The 16101-nt window shown below is 41.2% G+C and overlaps 1 protein-coding gene across 3 annotated transcripts in view; it reads right to left on the reverse strand.

Annotated features, from left to right (window-relative positions):
• LOC117431948 (leucine-rich repeat-containing protein 4C-like) overlaps positions 1-16101 on the reverse strand; it is a 575203-nt gene that overhangs the window by 428510 nt on the left and 130592 nt on the right. For 2 of the 3 annotated variants that reach the window (XM_034905148.2, XM_059002177.1), the window contains exon 2: positions 3584-3659. The gene's annotated coding sequence lies outside the window, so the exon portion shown is untranslated. Of the gene's footprint in view, positions 1-3583; positions 3660-11873; positions 11961-16101 lie in introns of those variants that run through there. The other variant, XM_059002178.1, reaches the window with a different exon arrangement.

The following is a 16101-nucleotide window of genomic DNA, read 5'->3' on the forward strand; positions in this document are numbered from 1 at the left end:
GCTTGCTGTAGCCCAATTTGACTATTTGACTCAAATCCACTCTCAGAATTATTTTCTTCATTAATTAACAATGTTTAGTCACACTATATAGTACTGGTAGTCTTTCTTTACTACAGGAGTTGCATCGAGGATGAGATGGGAATAGTACATCTTTTAATAGACAAATTCTGCTTCCGAAGTCTGTGTTTATATTACATCAACTGAATTGGGCTCACTGTGAAACTTGGAATGGATCAGCCAGCTATGCAATGGGAGTCTTATTGCCATCCCTGTTGTATTTAGACCCCACAAACACCTGCATTTTGTTTCTATTTAAACATGTACACAATCAAGATATTCAAAATTAGTTTTAGCTATACAGTAGTTGCTTGTGATCGCTGCTCTTGTTTCATTCACTGATCTCTGAATGATTAAATACAAACAGGGATCTGAAGATCTGTTTCTGTGGTAAAGTATAGGCTATTCGTTCACTCTTTCTCTGAGCACCACGTAATCACTAATGGAACAAAAAAAAAGCCCATCAATGGGGGTGGGATTTTATACATTCTGTCACTTTGCACGTTCTGGGTTTCATTGTATTAAGTAGAGTAGTTTATACATTCTGTCACTTTGCACGTTCTGGGTTTCATTGTATTAAGTAGAGTAGTTTATACATTCTGTCACTTTGCACGTTCTGGGTTTCATGTATTCAATTGTGTATTTTATACATTCTGTCACTTTGCATGTTCTGGGTTTCATTGTATTCAATTGTGTAGTTTATACATTCTGTCACTTTGCACGTTCTGGGTTTCATGTATTCAATAGTGTATTTTATACATTCTGTCACTTTGCACGTTCTGGGTTTCATGTACTCAATAGTGTATTTTATACATTCTGTCACTTTGCACGTTCTGGGTTTCATGTATTCAATAGTGTATTTTATACATTCTGTCACTTTGCACGTTCTGGGTTTCATTGTATTCAATAATGTATTTTATACATTCTGTCACTTTGCACGTTCTGGGTTTCATTGTATTCAATAATGTATTTTATACATTCTGTCACTTTGCACGTTCTGGGTTTCATTGTATTCAATAATGTATTTTATACACATGAATCACATTCAATTCAGTCTGTTAGTTGTGCAATCAATTTTTTTTTTCTTTTAAATTACAGTCGAGGCAGAGAAATGCATTATAACTTAATACAGGTGATTGTGGCAGGGCAGATGCCCTGCACATGTAAATAGTATGTTTTTGTTAGTTTAAATATAGCTCTGCTTGGGTGTTGCTCTTTTGATTAGTTTGTTTGTTCCTGTTTATTTTGTATTTGTTAATAAAAATGTGCAACATCTCTTTAAACTGCAGCTTTCTGCCTCTGGGTCTACTTCCTGCCATTGAACAGCCTTGCCCGTAACGTTATCCTGTCACAGTGATGTTTACCGTCTCTGTTACCAGTAGGTTACAGACCGGAAGTCCTGCATCGTGATTGGTGCGAAACATTATATAAGGTCGATAATGTACTTTAATCAGTGTGGGGAGTTACATGCAACGCATTACTCTAATCTGGTAACTTGTAACTATAATGGTTCCTGTTTCAGACAGGTAACGAAATGTGTTAATGGATTATATTTTATGTGAAAAAATAACTTAGTAACTATTAGTTACATTAAAAAAGGATTATGGCTCATGCATAGCATGGAAATCAGAAAGTGCTTCAACAGAGCAATTCAAACCTTTCATGTCACATGAACGTAGTTTCATATGATCTTGGTAGAAAATTGCATCAAAGCTGGATCTTGATAGAATATTCTGAGCTGCAGCCTGACCAAACTAAAAAAACATATCTCTGTAAAAAATGTAAACTGTGCCTGAAAGTAACTATTTGTAACTGTAATTGTAACTAGTTAAAACATTTTTCAAAGTAATAAGTTACTGTAACTAATTACAATTTGTAACTGTAACAGATTACTTTTTAAAAGCAACTTCTCTAACTCTGACTTTAATTCAGAAATCTGGATATGCTGTACAGATTTCTCCAGTACAAGTTAATGATCTAAATACTGCCTCTCTTTAGCTCTGTACTAATCTAACTGGTGATTTATTGACCCTATTAGCATTACTATAAAACAAACAGTGAAATTAAAATAGACCCCACCCCATGTGATCTGATTGTAGCTAAACTACAGCAATGGAAGTGATTATATACCAGGAAGCAACAACTGCCTTTACTATCTGAATACTCCAGACTGAAATGTACAGTATCAGTGATACAGGCTGTTCTAATAATAGGTTAGGAGCTTAAAAAACACACAACAAAGTAAGTTCTGATTACTCAAGAATGGTCACAGCTAATGAAGACCTATCCTGACCTCTGATGGTTCTCAGCCCTGCAGTCTCCTTGTTCCAAGTTGTTACGGTGGATGCAACATCTCCCCACTGGCCCTCATTGATTCCTATTTAAATCTGAATCATCTACTACAAGTCTTGTGCCTTGCTTCTCTAATAACCCCCTGCATTTTACTCCATCCTTTCCCGATCGCCAGGGCCCAATTAGCTTTAATGAGTCGGCGTGTTCAGAACTCAGAACTCTGTTGTGCTTAAAACATTTTCTGCTGCCACCACATCATTACAAAGCCTCAGAAACTGCAGTTGGAAACCATTAGCTGTTCATTCCCTTTAGTTTACCAAGTGTGTTCCCCTTATTACCTTATCTTACTACTATCCCTCTCTGTTCCTCCTCCCCACCCTCAAAGGGAGCGAAACTAGTAGGGTTGCTCTTTTAATGGCCCCACTTCCATTCGCTACAGAACTCTCACAAAAAACAGATTACACTGTCAAATTATATCTTGTACTTTAGTAGGCTAAAGAAAGCTCTTGCTTTTCATGCCTTCCTTTCATGTTTTCTATTACTTGCACTTCCTAGGTCATGTTCCATAGAGAGTGAATTCAACAGGAGTTTCAATGTCGGGCTTGTAACTGAGGCCACTTGCCATCCCCAAGGATTTGGAGCGACTTTTCTTTTTTGTAATGAATCGTTATCTCAGCCCATTGAATTGCATGGAAAGTCAATGGCTAGAGGTGAGCCACAAACTATACGGTTCAGACAAACATCTAACCATTGAACTACAGAGCATGCTCTGTATTTGAGAGGTAAATACAGGTCTGTGCTGCTTTCATTATTATTAATTAATCAAGGGATTATCCACAGACCTCCACCAGCATAGGACTACAAACGTAAAAACTGTAGGCACACAACACTCTTAATATACAAAGCTATTGTCGTTATTATGTTTTTTCACTAGTTCTAAACCATGTGCTTTATTTCAGTAGGAATGTGTTGGATTTACAAAAAGAATGAATACATTTTGAATATATTTCCAAGCCCCTTTGTAGCTAACTGTTGAATCATCGTATTAGCATTTTTAAGCTTGTGCTTCATGTTCTGAAAAATCTAAGTTATTATTGTAATGCTGGAACAGTGATATATTTCTTAGTAATGGTATCCTCCAAGAGCAGCACAGCACTGCATTATTTAGATAATAATATGAAAAACCAGGCAGGTGGAAAGCAAGAAAATAGGCAAATTAATTTCACAAACTTACCAGAAATTGCTTTATGCCTCCTTTAGGAAGAAAAAAAGTCTTTTCCAAATCCTTTATGCTTGTGTTTCATATTTGTCTGAAAAAAAAAAAAAAAAAAAATTGGGATCACATGGCAATTGGCCAACAGCAATGGTGTCTGTTTCAGCTGCCCATGAAAAAGTCTCTGCTAATCTCGCCAGTGACTGATGCACCGTCTGATATTATCCATGTTTTTATATTACCCACATTCATCTATTATTCAAGCTCTTTGCTGATTGCAGATAGTTGCTGTTGGTTACTTTGACAATAAGCACAAATGTAAGAATGACATGCAGATGGTCGAATATATAGACTGTAGACCTACTATATCCACAGAATCTGATATTCTCAATCATAACATAAAGGAAATACCAAGTTTCATGATAATTAGATGAGCAAATCTGTGGAGAAAATGCATTTAAAAACCTCCATCGATCAAAAAGACCTCTCCGGTAGTTCTAGTAAGAACATAAGAACATAAGAAAGTTTACAAACGATAGGAGGCCATTCAGCCCATCTTGGTCGTTTGGTTGTTAGTAGCTTATTGATCCCAGAATCTCATCAAGCAGCTTCTTGAAGGATCTCAGGGGTGTAAGCTTTAACAACATTACTGGGGAGTTGGTTCCAGACCTTCACAATTCTCTGTGTAAAAAAGTGCCTCCTATTTTCTGTTCTGAATGAACAGAAAATATTTTATCTAATTTCCATTTGTGACCCCTGGTCCTTGTTTCTTTTTTCAGGTCAAAGAAGTCCCCTGGGTCGACATTGTCTTTCTTCAAGACCGAATAGATTCAATTCTTTTAGTCTGTCTGCATACGACATGCCTTTTAAACCCAGGATAATTCCGGTTGCTCTTCTTTGCACTCTTTCTAGAGCAGCAATATCCTTTTGTAACAAGGTGACCAGAACTGAACACAATATTCTAGGTGAGGTCTTACTAATGCATTATAAAGTTTTAACATCACTTCCTTTGATTTAAATTCAACACTTCTCACAATATATCCGAGCATCTTGTTGGCTTCTGGCTCTCTGACCTCTGTTTTAGTTATTCTGTCTTCGTTATTTGAAAAGACTAACTCAAGGCATGCCTCCCCTCTAGTCGGTGCCTTGACAAATTGCATTAGGAAGCAGTCATTTGTCATTTCCACCATTTAAATTTCGTCCGTCGTGCCCCCCATCGGGTTTTTCCATTTTATATGGGGGAAGTTGAAATCCCCCATTAGTATGGCTTCTCCTTTTCTACACGCATTTCGAATGTCATTGTATAACAGATTATTTTGCTCAGCATCTGAATTTGGTGGTCTATAGCATGCTCCTATTATTATGCCCTTTGAATTTGTGTCCATTATTCTGACCCATATTGATTCTGCATTGTTTTCTTTTTAACACCTGGGCTTCAAGACTATTTCTTATGTATAGCACTACCCCTCCGCCTCTTCTGTCCCGCCTGTCTTTCCTATATAGTGTGTACCCACTAATATTATATTCATCTCCATCACTTAAACTAGTTTTTAAAGAGTTTTAAAGGAATCAACTCTGTCAGCTCTTGAAACCTACTGATTTTAAAATCATATTTATTAATACAACTATCAAATCTATTTTCACAAACAACTCATTTCAGATTGTTTGTTAACTTTTCATTCTCTTTCATTGTGTGTTTGATCCCACCTCCCTTTCTTGTACTTTCATTCCAATTCCCCTTCCTTTTTCTTCACTTCCTCCCTCTCTCCTTTCCTCAAGAAACCATTATCCCTGAGTGTCTTCTCCTCTCTGACTTGGTGAAACTCCACTCTGTGGACCTAATTGCCACAGACGAACTGCCCGGTATAATTCATTTTGAAGGCTAAAATACCCAGCCAGGCTCAGCCAATTTGTCTCAGTGGGGTCAGGCTAGGTTAGTCAATCAAATCATTGTGAAGGACAAGTTGTGCTCCACACAGGCCCTGTTGCTGCTGCTAGCTTTTCCTTGGCTTTATTGAGTCAATCCTGTAATAGGACCGTCGTCGTGGAGAGACCTTAATAAATATTCCACCTTTCATGCAATATAAACACCTCAGGGTTGTAGCCGAGGGCTCGTTCTGCAGTATATCTGGGGTGGTTGTGCAGCCACTGCTAGGTGACACAGAGGGGACCACATCCATCCATTGAGTGATCGCAGATAGGGGAACTGGAGGGGAAGACACACATCAAAAATGAGGGAATTAAACCAGCCTGGGAAGCATGAAAAAGGATCACGCACCCAAACTGGCCCAGTCTGGGCACTATGAAAAAGGATCACGCACCCAGACAGGCCCAGCCTGGGCAATATGAAAAAGGATCACGCACCCAGACAGGCCCAGCCTGGGTACTATGTAAAAGGATCACTCACCCAGACGGGCCCAGCCTGGGCACTATGAAAAAGGATCACGCACCCAGACAGGCCCAGCCTGGGTACTATGAAAAAGGATCACTCACCCAGACGGGCCCAGCCTGGGCACTATGAAAAAGGATCACGCACCCAGACAAGCCCAGCCTGGGTACTATGAAAAAGGATCCATTGAGGTTCCATTGTGATTAAAAACTATAATTTTCTTTAAGATGGGTTAGTCAAGGTCAAAGCAGTGAAGATTCTCTGGAGGGATTTCATGAATGATTTAGATTCTTATAATTCTATTTATATATTCTATGTTATCGTGGTACTAGAATGATTTATTGCAAGAAATACATTTTTGTATTTTTCATACATAGGTATGTGCAAAAAACATTCCTGTAAATTACACATCCTAAATGATACATAACTTTTTTCACGCTTGCCGCAAGCATTATAGAAAAACACACTTAAAATAAAGGGAACTCCGAACCAACGTGATTCATATCAATAACATAATCATTGTAAGAAATTATTTTAAGAGCAGGAAAATTTAAATACAAGAAAAATACCTTTTGGGGGGTGGAGGGGGTGGATTCTATTTTAATAAACACTTGAGCATTACTGCCAAAATCCATCTCAAGACACATTTTATTGTGTGATAGTATATTCTGACACACACATTATTCTATGTATATATCAATATTATGACCTGCAATTAAGTTAAACAGCAGCAATAAACTGTGTAATCAAAACCAGCCATTTATATTGAATAAATATCATTGTTTAAGCTTTCTTTCTAAAAGCAAATGAGCCATCACTATCATGACCTGCTTCCACAGTACAAGTAGGTATGACACATGTACATACAAATAAAAATGTTCCTCAGATACAAATTCCCAGTTTCTGATATTCACAATGTGCAACACATTACTCTTTATTAAGTCTGTTCAATCTATTGGCCCAGAAATGGAAAGACATACTCCCATTGCAATAAGACTCTCATTGCATAGCGGTTTAGCTCATTCCACTTTTTAATATGAGCTTTATCAGCCACAGTGTATAGGTAACAAGCTCAGGTGTGTCTTATTAAACTAGGAAAACCAGGAGTGGATCGAACTGCTATGCAATGGTGGTCCCTGTGGCCATTGGTAAGCAATGGGCTCTATTAAAAAAGCCTATGAATAAAACAGAGTTCCTTCCCATATCAGACAAGCACAGTGAATTAATATGCATTCAAGTGCAGGTTTAGTAAATTAGTACATTCATTTTTGTATATTGCTATACAACACATTTCAATCTAACTTGGCAGATATGCAAATTATATTCAACTTAAGACATTAAGGTCATTTATGACAGTGTTCACTGTAATTAAAGCTTTTAGTGCTAATGATTTTAGCAATCATAAAGAGGTACTAAAAGCACAATATTGACAAGCTTCACAAGACAGCAATTGCAGAGCTGGTTCTCGATCAAAGCTATCCAATATTTCTGGCTGAGCCATACCAACGACCAGTGGGCTGTTAAAGACTCCAAATTCCATTTGCAAACATTTTTATAAACAAGACCACAAACTATAAGTTTACTAAAATTTTAAAAAGCTGACTAAAAAGTTGTAGAAAAAAGTGTTGCATTCAGTATTTTTCTGCTTATTAAATACAGTCATTTTGACTGTACCTTCAACAAGAGGCTGCCTGCTGTCTTTGAGCCACTTATACCTCACTTCTAAATTACAAGAATCAGTTGGACAGCCTAGCTCTAGATATATGTAAAAATATAAGTGTGAGGTTCAAACTAACGTACAGGCGTCACCACTATATCCAGTGGGGGTGAGGGTGGGGTATGCATCCACTGCAAGGCATACTAACAGTCCATATATAATGAAGTCAGTATCTTTGAGGTTTGTTCCCATATGGGATACAATTAACACTTTCCCAGCTGATGTACAGAAGTGTAGTCCTGCAGGACACATTGAATAAAAAGTGTTTAATCAATCTTAGAAAGCCAGAAAAGGTCTTGGTTTTCCTCATTTACTTTGGTGGTAGAAAAGATCATCATCCTACAGTCAAATAAAAGACATAGCAGTGAACCAGAGTAGCTCCCCCTAGGCCCTAGCCATGCAAAATCCAAAACAAACCACAAAGGAGACACATGAAGGCATTGATTAAGACTTCTCGTTGTGTAATGATCCCCCTCCTAGTGGCTGATGGGTTTATAACACTACCATCAGCATAAGACATGTACTTTCCTCTCGACTAGAGAGCTTGCTGTTTAGTTGACTGGTAAGGCGTTCGTCTTTTAACCGCATGGTCGCAGGTTTGGGTCCCAGTCCTGCCGTTCAATGGAGTGTAAAACCCAAGCGTTACAGTTGCAATGCTCGTCAAAGAACCTGGCAACTTTACGTGTTTACCCGACTGGATTTGGCATCGCCCTGGTTCACGTGGGGTCCTTTGATTACTCTGGAAGGCAGAACGAATGCCATAGTTCACTTCATCAAGATCATGTCTGCCCCACAATGACGATGGCTGATGTTAAAGCACTCATCCACTGTGTCAGAATTGTGTGTGCATGAGGAGCATTACAAACACTTCCGGAATTTTCCATGCTCACAACAATACCCAGATCTCAATCCAATGGAGCATGTTTGAGATGAACTTGTACAACCCATTCATCATCATAATCTTCTGCCTACACCTCTGCACAAATTGTGTGAAATATTAGTGACTGAATGGATTCAAATTCCTCAAGACACCTTCCAGCACTTAGTATCTACTACGTTGTTTCAAGGCTGTGATCAGGGCACATGGTGGCCCAAATTGATATTAGGTGCAGGTCCTAATAAAGTGCCCAATTTTAGGATTGAGACATAATTTAAAAAGAAAAACTATATGAACATAATTTAGATCTTTTATTTAACATCTTGTAATCAAATTAACTACAAAATGATATTCTACCGGAAGCCATAATACTAGTACAGTATTTCATGTCACATATTTCAGTTTTTCGTTAAGTATATGAAAAACTACAAAGCAGCATGTAATTCAATATGTTAACGTAACATTATTCAGCAGGTTTCATCTAACTTTATGAAGCAAAAGTAGTTAATTCTATAGGGTGAGGCAAAACGTTTGGCCATAGCTGTATATGCAAATCTTCTAAGCTATTTAGCTATGTATTTTAAAAAACATGAAGCTATTCAGTTTGCTTGTCTCAAATTGGTCAGAGTTCTTTCCCCATATTAGACGAGCACTGTGAATTAATCTGCATGAAAAGTCAGATTTACTAAATGAGTATATTTAACTTTGTATATTATACAACACATTTAGTTCAAACTTGGCAGATACTGAAATTATATTAAACTTAAAACATCAAAGCTTCCAATGCTAATGGTTTTAATGATAACGGAGGTACTAAAGCACAGTATTGACACGCTTCTCACAGCTTGTTTCAAAACCTCATCACTGTCATCACTGATAAGTATCTATTATAAGTATTTTAGCAAGCATACCAAGAATGCTGCTTGGTAACCGAATGAGTTATTCTGTAGCCCTTCACATGCATGGCTATTAACGGCTGTGCCTGTATGAATAATGAGACGTTATACTTCATTACCATAATAATGCCAGTAATGTTTCTTCTGCAAACCTGTTTGGCCTCTAGCAAATATGACACACAAATATGTTGCATACTGTTGTAGGGGAGTATTATAATATTAATAATATATCTAAAGGTATCTAATTATGTAGAATTATAGGATAATTTGTGTAAAAGATTTGCATTAAAGTGATTGTAGCTAACAAAATAATTCTATAAGTGTCCAGTTGTGGTCACCACAGTACCAAAAGGACATTGTGGTCCTGGACAGAGTCTAACAACCAGACTAACCCCAGGGCTTAACCCTTTAGGACCGGGATCGTATTAACATAAGGTGACCAGACATCCTGTTTTGGACGGGACAATCTCACTTTTGGAACACTGGTCCCAGTGTCCCCAGAAAATTTCCTGGGGTGCTCATTTCGTCCTGCCCCCAGCATACAGAATATTGTATTTTCATGCAGGCTACTGTGTTACATATCTAACTTATTACAGTACAACACCACTTGATGTGACTAAAGCGAAGGTTGAATGACCAGTAGCATTGAAAAGCAGCTGTACAGCGCCATGCAAATCTGGAGAATTACTGAACATGTTCATATTTGCAACCAATCAGAGAATTGCAGGTGGGTTTATCCCCTGACTGTTGCTAAAACAAACTGGCGCCTACCCTCGTCTGAATCATCACTTTCGCTGCCTGAAGAGGTAAGAGTAGGGTAGTCTAACATGAACGGCTCATACAGGTACCATTGTATTGTGTTGGAATTATTCTCTTCATTCATGATATTTGTATATCTGCGTGCAAATGACTTTGCTTCACAGTGCCATGTTTACAACGCAGTGCACTGAAGCTTGTCGTGGTTTGAACACTTTGTGCATTAAAATAGCTCATCACAACAATAGAAGGGGCTGTAAAATATGACAAAAGTATTTGGAAACATATTTTTTGTTATTGAAATAAGTCTTTCAGTTCACCACTGGTACCCTCTAAGAAACTTATGTTAATGAATACAAAATAGTTATTTTCACATTTGGAAAATTCATGTTGTGAAAATATTTTACAAGTTTCATAACATTTGTTATTTCTTTATGTATACATTTTATGTTGTTTTAGCAATAATGAAATACAACTTGAAATAGTTTCAGGTCTCCAGGTACCCATTTAATTTATTTAAAAACATTATTTACATTGATAGCTGAGTACTGTATATGGTATAAATAATTAAAAAATTATAAAAAAAGAATCACGTCCTCGTTTCATTTTACCTTCCTTCTTTAAAAAAATATCTAAATAAGCTGCCTAGAGGCAGGATACATCTCATTTTAAATTTGGTGACCCCTTATTTTTTATTCCTGTGTTAAATGTATTATAGAAGAAGTATAATTTATCCTGCAAAGTTTAAGAAAAAATAGAGACAATGGAGTATTCATATTTAAGATTAATGCTATCTGTTGCATATGTGGGATAGCGATATAATGTATTTTATAAGTATTTTACTTTATCTCAGCTATTAGTTCAATAGAAGAAAAACAACACATTGATAAAAACGTATGTTTTTCCTTCAGTAAAAGCGGCAATTATTAGAGCTGGAATTACTAGGGGGACTGGGGATGGGGTCGACCCTTTAAGTTTCTCCAAATAGTCTAATTTCCAAATTTCCTTTTTAACATGTTTTAAGCAGACAGGTATCACTTAAAATAGAATGGAACCTGTTAAAAATGTGTTATCTGTATGATGACATTTCCTGCCTTATCTACATAGTTTTTCAGTACCAATCAATGATCATGTGAAAGCGTCTCCTGACAATCTGAATGCTTCTCTGCACATTTTATATAGGCTAATGATTATGTGTATATGTGGCAAAATGGCTTGCCATGCGCAGGTGTAGTTGTTGCAGTGCTCAGGAATAACACACACACAAGACAGTGAAAGTTCAATAAAACAGATCCTTTATTTGGCTGGGTTGCGTGTCAACAACACTTAAATAATAAGCATGGCTCTACACAGCCATGTGTATCGCTCCGTGCAAAATAAGGGTTTCAGTCCCGAAATAATATGACACTTTATAACAACACCAAACACAAACACAGGCACTTCTCCAGACAGTGAGTGCTCGAGTGCATGTGTTGTGAAAGACAACAGATCGTGAAACAGTGGTGCAGTGTAGTCCAGGTTTTGGTGCTGGCTAGTAGCCGTCGAACAGTGACAAAAGACAAACAGTTTCCTAAAAATGTCCTTTCAGTAACCACAACGAAGGAACAGATAGCTCGACCACTTCCCCTAAATACTCTCCGTCACGCCCCCTCCAATCCGTGACTCACATCGCTTACCGCATTAAAGTGATGACTTCTGGTATTGTGGCTCCGTCCCCTTCCTGGATGGCCGGCTTCCAAATGACCCTGGAATAAACTGCCAAACCATCCAGTACAGGGCACACTGTTCCTGACACAGTGCCCTCACAGGTCGGGTGGGAGATTGCTGACTTGGATTCATTCGCTCTCTGTCACAGTCTATTAAGGAAGATTAAATAGTATTAGTTTCGTAATTTCATTTGATCAGAAAAGGAATACGATGTAATCTTATTACAGCTTGATCCATGTAGCACTCAGCGGATTTATTAACAAACAAAATATTTAAACAAAACACAAAACACAAAACAAAAGGGCACGAGGGCCAAACGAATCAACAAACAAACAAGTAAGTGTCGTGCTGGAGAATCCAGCACGTTTTAGCAATTGTTTTTTCCAAATGTGACTCGCTCTCTCCGCTCCTCGTACTCTCCTCTGTACACCCAACATCAAGTGCAGAGAGCTGCAGGTTTATATACTCTGGCCAAGGGATTACCTAGTTGGTAATTATCTTATTATCCCTCGGCCAGAGTCTGCACGCGTTTGGTAAGGATGCATGACTGTCAGCTAGTTAAATAATCAGTAGCTGATCAGCCATGCATCCTCACAGGGTTTTTAAATATAAAAATAAAAGACGCTGCGCTTTTACCCGCGCCGCAAACAAAAATACAAATAATAATAAATAGGGGCGGGACACACCGCCACACATGCCCCCCCTTGTGCGCAGCACACATGGCCTTTTCGGCCACCTCCCCCCTTAGTCCCCAAAGTCCCGGTTAGCAGTCCCGGCGCAGGAACAGGGGCAGCAACGGACCAAAGGTGGCGGCCACGGTGGGATGTCCTCCTCCCACCCAAACAGCCGTAGCGTTCCAAAGGCCCGCGCACCGGCCGGCTCCTCTGGCCAAAAAATTTTTGGGGGTGGTCTTCAGACCTGCCCCCCCTTCTTCATGGCCGGCCGCTGCCCTTCACGGGGCTCCAGCCACAGTATTTCCTGCCGCGAAAGGGCGGCTGGGGGAGCTGGTCTCCTGACCTCCCCCCCCCTTCTTCAAGGCCGGCAGTTCCCCTCCGTGGGGCTCCGACCACATGATCTCCGGCCGCGAAAGTGCGGCTGGGGGAGTTGGTCTCCTGACCTCCCCCCCTTTCTTCATGGCCGGCAGCTCCCCTCCGTGGGGCTCCGACCACAGTGTAGTGACCCCAGGCGAACCAGGATCCCTGGCGACCCCAGGCGAAGCAGGATCCCTGGCAACCCCAGTCGAAGCAGGATCCCTGGCGACCCCAGTCGACGGCAGCGGACCCTCGGGAGGCGACGGCAGCGGCAGCGGACCCTCGGGAGGCGACGGCAGCGGACCCTCGGGAGGCAACGGCAGCGGACCCTCGGGAGGCGACGGCAGCGGCAGCAGCGGACCCTCGGGAGGTGAACTCGGGAGGGGAGCCCCTGGCCATGGAGGCGGCAGCGGGAGCTCCACTTCTCCCTCGTTCCCTGTAGCTGGTGGCTCTCCAGGCGATGTGGAGTAACAGGCAGCCCCAGGTGATGCAGAGCAACAGGCAGCCCCAGGCGATGCGAGGCCGGCATCCCTGGGTGGTGCGAGGCAGGGCAGGAGCAGTCCTTCCCATGATGGTGGATGTGGAACCAGCAGGTATTCATCCTCTGCTGGTGGAGCTGGGAGTGGCAAGCAGTCCTCCCACGGCGGCTGAGGCGGAACCAGCAGGTATTCACCCTCTGCTGGTGGAGGTGGGAGGGGCAAGCAGTCCTCCCACGGCGGTTGAGGCAGAACCAGCAGGCATTCACCCTCTGCTGGTGGAGGTGGCGGAGGCAGAGGCAGCTCTTGCTGCTCTGCTCCTGGTGATGGTGGAGACAGAAGCAGCTCCTGCTGCTCTGCTCCTGGTGGTGGTGGAGACAGAGGCAGCTCCTGCTGCTCTGGTGGTGGTGGAGGCAGAGGCGATGGGGCGGATGCTGGCCACTCAGAGGGAGGCTGTGGCAGCTGGGCTGGTGTGTGCCGTGCTCTCTTCAGCAGCATAAATAGAGGCTGCTGGGGAACACCAGCATCCTGCCCTTCTCCCCCCCAGAAAAATTCAGGGTGTTGAGCCTGTAACTCCTCCCCTTCTGGCTCTTGGGTCTGCAGCTTGGGTCCTAGGGCTGTGGAAGCCCCGACTTCCCTCTCTTCGGGCCGTGGACGCACCGACTCCTCCCTTTTGGGCTGTGGACGCACCGACTCCCCCCTCTTGGGCTTAGGACGTTCGGGCTCCTCCCACAGGCGCAGGACGTGCGGGCTCCTCATCCCCTGGCTCCTGCTCTGGGCAGTCCTCGTCCTCATGCCCATAGGCAATGCACATGGTGCACCACCTTGGCTCCCTCTGCTTCCTCCTCACTTTTCCCCCTCTCTGCCTCCTTCTCCTCACCTTCCTCATTTGGGCTGGTTCCTCCTCCTCTTTGAGGCAGATGAGGCAGGTTTCCTGATCCACCTGCGGCGATGGTATGGCCTTCAGGTGGATCCACTCCTCTGCAGTCTCCACCTCACCTCGATCAAAGGCCTGCACAAAGAGGGGGTCTTCATATGGGCACACCTCAGGGAGGTGCCCATACTCCAGGCAGGCGAGGCACCATGTAGCCCCTCCTTCCTTTAACTCCCTCTGATGCGCATGCCACCTCTCCATTTTTTTTTTTTCAAACACAAAAAAACACTATTTGAAAAAACGAACACAAAAAAAAACTTCCTTTGCTGTTCCTGGTCCGGCTGTTGGAGGCGTTGTTTGTCCCACGCAGGACACCATATGTGACAGTCTGGCTCGCAGTGGTGAGGTTGATGACGTCACGGACCAGGAAGTAACTCAAACCAAAACAATGGATGGGCGGGTGAAGCTGAGTGCAGTAGCACTCAGCGTATTTATTAACAAACAAAATATTTAAACAAAACACAAAACACAAAACAAAAGGGCACGAGGGCCAAACGAATCAACAAACAAACAAGTAAGTGTCGTGCTGGAGAATCCAGCACGTTTTAGCAATTGTTTTTTCCAAATGTGACTCGCTCTCTCCGCTCCCCGTACTCTCCTCTGTACACCCAACATCAAGTGCAGAGAGCTGCAGGTTTATATACTCTGGCCGAGGGATTACCTAGTTGGTAATTATCTTATTATCCCTCGGCCAGAGTCTGCACGCGTTTGGTAAGGATGCATGACTGTCAGCTAGTTAAATAATCAGTAGCTGATCAGCCATGCATCCTCACGGGGTTTTTAAATATAACAATAAAAGACGCGGCGCTTTTACCCGCGCCGCAAACAAAAATACAAATAATAATAAATAGGGGCGGGACACTCCGCCACAGGCAGGAAATGTCATCATGCAATTAACACACTTCCGTCTTAAGCGACGGCCGTCAGCTTACAGCATGTTAAAGGGGGGAATTTGGAAATACAACTATTCAGAGAAACTTAAAGGTTTTGCCTACATGGATTACTATTACTATACTCAATAACTACTTCAGAAGGAAATTCCTGTTTCTGCAATCAGGGCAGCTTCTAAACAAAACTCAGAAAAGCCGATCAGTGGGCTTCATTTATTGCACACAGTCAAAAGATGAAATATTTAACTTGTTGTGTAGAAATGAAATTACAAAAGACAATAAGATCATTTATTATTTTTCATTTTACTTTTGAAAGTAAAAGATTCCACTCTGAATATCAAACATTGCCAAAGTGAAAATTAAAACTCTAAAGCTTTCCTGTAGCTTGGAAGTTGGAAGTTATTCACAATATTTCCATACTGTTCCAGTCTAAGAACTTAAAAATCTGGTCACCTTATGTTAACACGATCATATTGAAGTGGGCTTTGAATAATGAAAACAAGCTGGTATGCCAATAGCGTCTGGTTTTCTTATAAAGCAGAGTACACAGAAGTTAAACCATGGAAGAATGCAGTAAACACTACCCCAGGAATCATATTTAGTCTGCAGCTTTAATCTGTAATTACTACCATGTATAAGGAAGAGGTACCTTAACATTTCAAAACAGTTGTAATTCCTGCACGGTTAGTATAAAATGAGATCCAGTCCTAAATAAGGGGTGTATTTGAACTCTGTGTACAGTAAATGCACATATTTCAGAAAAATAAAACACTGGATGTTACAGGGTTAAGAGAAAGGAGAGCACTGGACCTTGAAAAAGAAATCCTATTCTTCTCAGTCTTAAAGGGTCTTTTCTCCCATCTGAT

The sequence above is a fragment of the Acipenser ruthenus genome, chromosome 27, assembly GCF_902713425.1.
Source record: "Acipenser ruthenus chromosome 27, fAciRut3.2 maternal haplotype, whole genome shotgun sequence".
Taxonomy (NCBI): Eukaryota; Metazoa; Chordata; class Actinopteri; order Acipenseriformes; family Acipenseridae; genus Acipenser; species Acipenser ruthenus.